Here is a 7486-nt window from a genome sequence, read left to right as displayed (position 1 = left end):
GCAAACTAAACCAGCCATAGCCCGTTTGCTCACTGAAGATCCAGGGATCCTGGACTTTTTCCAAGTAATACTGCATTCAAGTCTTAGCCCAGCTAAGTCCCAGAATTATTGAAGCTTAAAATGCTGTTACAAGGCCCTACATGATCCAGCCCCAGCCTCTGTCACTCAGACCTTAGTCACACCATACTCTGCCTTAGTGCTGGCCCCAGTCACATTGGTATTCTTGCTGTGTCCAAGCATGACAAGCTCATCCCCAAGTGAAGGTGTTTGCACTTGCTGTTTCTTAGCCTTGGGGCACTGGTCCAGTACACATGGAAGGCAAGCTCACCTCTCTTGTTAAACTTTTCTAACACCTCTGCTTAAAATACTAATCAATCCCTCTCCCCATCTTCATAGCCCTCATTACTGCCTGAGATCGTGTGCTACTTATGGTTAATTCTCTGTCTCTCTCCACCACAAAGGCAGCCCCAATAAGGTTGGGATTTGCACCTCGCTGGTGCATTCCCACATGTAGGACATGGTTCATTCTCAGTAATCATTTGTTGAATGAATGGAAGGACATAATTCTTTCTGTTTAGAATATTCTTCTCCTTCATGTCCTTCCTCCCCTCTCTCCCTTCTCCTTTGCCTGCCAGACTCCTGCTTATTCTTCTGCTTTCACATTAAACAACATGTCTTGATCTTCCTAGAATGGTCTAGGCCTCTCTTTGATCACTCCCTTAAGCAATCATCATAACTGACATTAATAATTGTTAGAACTGATTGTTTAATATGTACCTAGAATGTAAGTTCCCTGAGGTCAATGAGAGGATGAAACGCTCCATGATTAGTAGCTGCTATTTTTATTTTATTTTATCACATCACCACATCATCTTCAGCACCACCATCAGCTTCACCATCATCATCACCCTCTACATCATCATGCAGGATTTTCCCACCAGGGCCAGAAGGAGAAGTTTTCCAAAGTAGCTCCAAACACTGAGATAATCGCATGATATGTGAAGGTGTTTGAGGGTACCCTGGGTCTTGAGGGTCCCCCGAAGGTCTGTGTGTTAAAGTTTGGCCCCAAGGGCAACACTACTGGGAGAGTAATGGTGGTAGAGCCTTTACAGGATAAGGCCTTAGATCATTTGCAGATGCTGTTACCGGGAATTGTGGAACCCCAGTCTCTTCTTCCTTTCCTTTTGCCTCCTGCACATTAAGTGAGCTGTTTTCCTCCACATACCCTCCTTTCCTAGCTGCCTTGCCATAGATCTAAAGCAACAGAGCCAGCCACTCATGGGCTGGACCTTCCAAAACTAAGACCCAACATAACCCCTTTATCTTTATAAGCTGATTGTCTCAGGTATTTGTTGAGTAACACGAAGCCAGATGGCACACAAGAAGGGGTCTGGGTGATCTGGGTTGAGGTCTGCAGCACAGGAGTTCTTGGCATAAGCATGAGTAAGCAGTGCAGAGTAGAGTCTCTTCCTGCTGTTGAAATTTGTTCCTAGAGGCAATGAGTCAGCTGCATTGCATCACATCGCTTTGAATATAACATATTTTACTTATCTATTCTTCTCTTGATGGACATTTTAGGCAGTTTCCAATTCTTTGCTGTGACAAATCATTCAGCCATTATCCTTTCAGTCTCCTGTATCATCAGATCTTTTCTTTTCTATGAGGTTGTTCCCACCAGCCAACAAATGTATGGTAATTTTTCTCATCTTGAAAAAACAGTAATAATAATATATAATAATTTAATAATAATAATTACATATATATAATATAGTAATAACTGTCCCTGACAGGGTTCTGCATGAGATGGACCTCCTGGTCTTGTCACTGATGTCATCTCCCCCTCCATAACTCTTCCTGCTTTGGCCACATTGACCTATCAATCATTGGTGAATCAAATTGGTGAATCAAATTCACCAAGCCACATCTATCCCTATGGCTTGTGCACTGAATAGTCCCTGTGTTCAAAATCCTCTCTCCCCTCCCATAGACATAGCCTCATGTTTCACTATGGCCAAAGAGAGGCCTTTCTTACCCATATCAGTCAATTCAGGTGACTATAACAGAAATTCTATAATGGTGTTGAATGTCTTTTTATTGTTTCTTAGTATTTGCCTTCCATCCTCTGTGTCCATATTCTGCTTGGGTTGGCCTGTCTGGGCATCAGTGCTCTTTGACATTTGAGCAAACTGGTTGAGATGCTCTCCAGCTCCCTTCCAGCTCCAGGGGTCTTTAGTGCCATTCACTTGACAGCCCTTTATTGATCATCCTTATAAGGCCTTCTCCTAGGCACTGAGAATGCGTCTGCAAACAAGTGGGACAAAGTCTTGCTTTAATACAGTTTGTATTGTAGGAAACCAAGTTGTAAAATAACCAAGAACACAAACAAGGAAATGATACAAATTCAGACTTCACTTGGTGCCATGAAGAAGAGAGACAGGGTGGGAGGGATTGTTGCAAAAAGCTTTTCTAGGAAGGTGGTATTTGAGCTGGCAGCTGAATGATGAGAGGGAGCCAGCAATGGATAGATGTAGGGAAACACAATCCAAGCCAAAGGGACAGCAAGCAGAGAGGTCCCAAAACCAGCTTAACAATTTTGAGGGGAAGAGAAAATGCTGGGGAGACTGGAATGAAGCTGGACATCAAATATCTGAGCAAGAATATTCCAGCCCCCCCAAAAATAGTGCATACCCTGGCCATAAGGAAAGAGATGTCTTAGTTACTTTTCACATTGCTGAGACAAAATACTCAACACCCAAAGTTAAAGGAGGAAAGGTTTATTTTGGCTCACAGTTTGTGGAGGTTTCAGTCCATAGCTGGCTGGCTCCAAGGCAGAGTGGCATGGCAAAGGTGCATCACAGAGGAGAAACAGTTTATGGCAGGCAGAAGGCAAGAAGGCAGCAAAGTAGCAAGGAAGCAGCAGCAGCCAGCCTCTCCCTTTTATCCCTTCCAAACTATGTGGGTGGTGCTTCCCACACCCAGAGTGAGCCTTATCCACACCCAGAACTCTGCCAAACAAATCGGTGGACTAATTTAATAATCACACACCCTTAATCTCAGCATCACACACTTAATTCCAGCATCACACACCCTTGATGCCAGCCACCTCTAAGAAGCCCCACTTATGACCACATGAGGCTTTGGGAGGACATCTAGACACAAGCCATCACATACATATGTTAATAAGGCTGCTTGATGGAACTGAAAGGGACACTGATGCTGGAGCAGAAATTAGAGAAGAGAGGCATGCACCAGAGAGAGCGGGAGGGAAGGCTAGAGCGGAAAATCTTGTCCAGCCTACTAAGTGTTGTGGACTTTATCCCAAAGCCAAGGGAGAAAGACAAGGTTTTCTCTGCAGGAGAGCTGCATGCTCAGATGTGCTTTCTTTGGAGAGGCTGCAAGAAGTGTGAGGTGGAGAAGGACTTAAACTGATCCAGGGAGCCAGGTTAGGAGGCTGGAGTGGACATCTGGCATTTCTGATTGCTCCATCTCTGGAAGTCCTCCTGGGTTTGGAGACCTATCATTATGAGAGTTATCTGGGAGGCAGGACCTGTTCTGCATGCCAGAAGCTAAAATGATAGATACTTGCTATGCTTGACCCCTGCAGGAGGAGCAGGAAATGAGCTCTGGCTAGCTGTGCTTGCTTGGGATTTGAATCTGAAGATGAGAACCAGAACAACTGGTAACATTCAGGAGTCACTGTAGAGATGGTGGCATGTGATAGCTTTCAGCATGTCCATCAAAGAAGGTGCTGCCCTGTTCTAACAGAACACAAGACTGTCAGGAAAAGCACAGGTGCCATCCAAAGGAGTAACCACTGCCCAACCCCAGCCACCAGGACCAGGCTGGCAACAGAGTCCCATGTGGCCAGATTTTCAGATTGCCCAAAAGAAGCTAGAAAGCCAAATTTTTATATAAAATCACTTAGATTTTGTGCTGATTACAAATTGAAATTGGAGCAGAGAGGTCATACATAACTTGCCAGTCACCAGTTTATAACTTCCTTCCTAATGTGTTATCCTTTTGAGATAAGGAAATCTTTCATTACATCTAACAAGGTAAAAAGGGAGCATTTTAGCAGAAGGTTGGGCAATGCCTGTTGGAGCTGGAATCTCCTTGGCTAAAATAAATCTTTAAACTTCCATTGCTTCCTAAAGCACAGAATTCCAAAGACAGAGGAAGAGCTGAATCCAGGAGAAAGTAAGGGGTGTCCTCTAGATTAAAGTAGCTGTAGCTGGAATAGAAAAGGCTATGGGTAGAGAAGTGGAACAAACACTCAGGCATATCACCCTCATCTATGAGTGACCCTGCCTATCCCAAGAGCACTGTAGTTTCTCCGGGAAGAAGGGGTAGGTAGCATTGGGCAGAGGCAGGAAGCAATGGTCTAAGACATCTGGACTCTGCCACCAATGCATCAAGCAACCCCAGGTCTGTTGCCAGCCCCTCCCTGGGCCTCGACTTCCTACTGCACCATGAGTAGGTGGGGCTAGATGAGCTCCAAGAGCACATCCCACTCTGTGGTCCTATGTTGCTGGGACAGTTGGAGGAGGAGAAACCTCCTGGAACATGTTCCGTGGGGTGGCTGGAGAAGCACGCTGAGGCCTCCCTCCACCACACATGAGCAATCATTTCTGGAGTAAGTTCAGATTCAAGCAGCTTTTGTAAACTGCCCCATTTAAATTAAAACAAATCAATATGCTTTCTAAAATTTAGTCTCAGCTAAACAGCTGTGACAGTTCATAGCAACCTGAACTTGAAATGAACCCACCCTACGTATAAATAAAGCCTTTGATGTCTTCATTAGTTTCTCACATGCCATTTTTTCACAGTCTATCAGGCTAAGTGCTTTGCAACTTATATATATTTTTGCAGGAGGAGTATTTAACCTTCTGATTAGTCACTGCAAGCAGCACAATGACAGAAACCCTGATTTTGCACACAATGAATTTATTGATAGATTTAGCCCATTAGCTGTATTTACCTGTCAGTTCTATGGACACTAATGAGTTGTTTTTCATGGACTAATGAGAACTGTAATGGCTAATGGATGTTTACAGCCTCACTGCGCCACACCATGTGATGCCTGAGCACCCGCTCCTGTCCCTCTGAGTCTTTAATTGGCACCATCAGAGGACTCTTTAATTATATTTGAGCAGACAATAAAGATACTGGCCAAATCAATGGGAGGGAGACAGTGGGATTCTTCAGGAGGCTGGTCATTTTGATGGGCACCAGCCCAGTGCTCCCATCAGCAGTATGACTTCTCCTATGACACTCTTCAGCGGGAGGAAGTGTTAAAGAATGCCCATGCAAAACATGTCTCTACAGTGCTGCCTTCCAGTTCACCCATGGACTTGGAGCAGGGCTGGAGGTCATGGTCCAGCCAGGAAAGTATGATCCACAAAGTAGAGACCCTCCAGACACTGAAATAAAGGGTATCCCTGGACCCTTGGATCTATAAGTTTTGTCCATCAAGGACATATCTATCTGTGTTATATCCAAAAATGGGGCTGTGGTTAAGGTCAGTAGTAATCAGATAATATTACTTGCAAGGGAGAATTGTTTTATGGGAAACTTACTCAAAAAACCCGATCTTTGCAGTATTTATTCACCCATTCACACATTTATCCATTTATTCAGCACTTAACAAATATCCACTGCAGATAAAACTCACCAAAAATGGCAAAAAAAACATAGTAAGTAGCATCTTATCAGGTAGGCAAGTAAAGGAACAGAACACCTCACTTTACAGAATGTTTTTTAAAGGACTATACCTCATAATTATGTTCACTTCAATTGCATAGAAAACCATTGCAGAAATCATGTATCTGTGTCAAGGCCCCATACTTGCTGGACCTACCATTAGACATTTCTGATCAGATTCAATATGTCAGATGGCTTGAGAACACCTCATTCTTTCCAGTAGGTGAAACTATTATTGATCAGTTTGTGATAGTTACAACAGAGATCAACATGGCTGGCCAAATATCTCCTCTGAGGAGGCTGGTAGGAATAGGGAGGAGCCTGAAGACTCTCCGTGACAGGCACAACCTATGGAAATGCGGGGCCTGGACAAGAGTGAACTGGCGAAGTGAGCTGGAGTGGGGCATGCTACCAAAAGGACATTCTCTTTTAACCCAACAGGATCACACAAGATCACTGGGCATAAGGCACAGGGGCAGCAGCTATTTGAAGGCCTATCTACCTGTGAGTGAATCTACCACTGGCTATGTGCTCTTATCAGCCTTGACCTTTCCCAGCACTCTAGCCAGCCTTGAGAGGGAAGCCTAAACCTTCTTGGTGTTTCCTATGGGCATGAACACATCCAATCTGGTGATGAAGGTGCTGCTAGAGAAATTAGAAGAGCAGTTTCCATAGAGAAGTGGGGGTGGAAGCCAGATTGCACAAGGATTGAGGAAGGAGTGGGTGGTGAGGAAGTGGCAGCAGTGACAAGTGAGTGATGCAGATAGATAGAGCAGTCACTCAAGGGGGTCAGGAAGACCTGAGAACGTTTATGAGTTTCTAGGAAGATGTCAACCAAAAAGAAAAGATGGGAAATGCAAGAAAGGGGAAGTGACTGATGGAGTAAGTCTCAGAGGTATCAGGAGTGGGGTGAGAATAGAATAACAAAGAGAGGAGGGATGAGCCTCAGAACAAGAGAAGAGCTCTATCTCTAATAATGAATGGGAACCAATTAAGATGCCCAGCATTCTTGACATAAAAAGGAAGGAAACTAGCTAGCTTTTGTATCTTCATATTTTGTTCTTTAAGCAGACCAGAAGACCTCGCTTGTGTCAGCCCAGAACCTGGAAGAGACTGGAGGTTTAGAGCAGCCACTCTAGGGATTCCAATCTGGAATCACTCAGAATAAAATGATTGGAGAGAGCCCTGACCTGGGCTGCCCAGTAACCATCTTTAGGAGACTCAAGGCTGTCTGGTTCTGCCCAGGAAGAAAAAGATGCAGTTGAATAGTTTACCCAGAGTTCAGGGTTAGTGCAGAGCTGCAGGTAGTCAAGGGTAGAAGGTGCTTGGAAGTAGAGAGACCTGGAAGCTGAGGTTGAGGTTGTCTCGAGACAGGACAGATGAAGAGAACCAAGGGAAAGGGGGGCTAAGAGCCTGCTGAGATAAAGACAATATTCAGAAAGAATGAAATAAAGGGGTATGGGAACTAACCTCAGGCCAGTTCAGGGATTACAAATACATCCTGTCTCCAGCACTGTGTCTTCTTATTCCTGCAGGAAGGGGAGGCCCTAAGCATGTTTTTCCTTCCCAGTAGCAGACGTGGGTCACATTTAGTTGTAGTACCTCACTAGGTCCTGGTACTAGCATCTGGTATTCTTGACTTCTTTGTGATGCCAAGTCAAGGCTTACCCTTAGGGAACAGCAGAGCTTCCACTTGCATTTCCATGGCCAATACCAGAGTCCTTGTCCAAATGGAAGCACTTCCAAATCCCACCCTGTAGGAATGGACTCACCCTGACCTGCTGTT

The 7486-nt window shown here is 44.7% G+C and overlaps 1 long non-coding RNA gene across 1 annotated transcript; it reads right to left on the bottom strand.

The window, feature by feature from the left end:
• Positions 1-850: 850 nt before the first annotated feature.
• On the bottom strand, positions 851-2822 carry LOC106149701. The gene is made up of 3 exons (XR_001236025.1): positions 2789-2822; positions 2033-2301; positions 851-1706 (listed from the first exon to the last, which is right to left on the bottom strand). It is a non-coding gene; the product is annotated as an uncharacterized LOC106149701 (long non-coding RNA).
• Positions 2823-7486: the final 4664 nt, after the last annotated feature.

The sequence above is a fragment of the Chinchilla lanigera genome, unplaced genomic scaffold (assembly GCF_000276665.1).
Source record: "Chinchilla lanigera isolate Chin_1 unplaced genomic scaffold, ChiLan1.0 scaffold00051, whole genome shotgun sequence".
NCBI classification, from domain to species: domain Eukaryota; kingdom Metazoa; phylum Chordata; class Mammalia; order Rodentia; family Chinchillidae; genus Chinchilla; species Chinchilla lanigera.
Note: the sequence above shows the minus strand (reverse complement) of the source record. Positions and strands in the feature narration are given on the sequence as shown.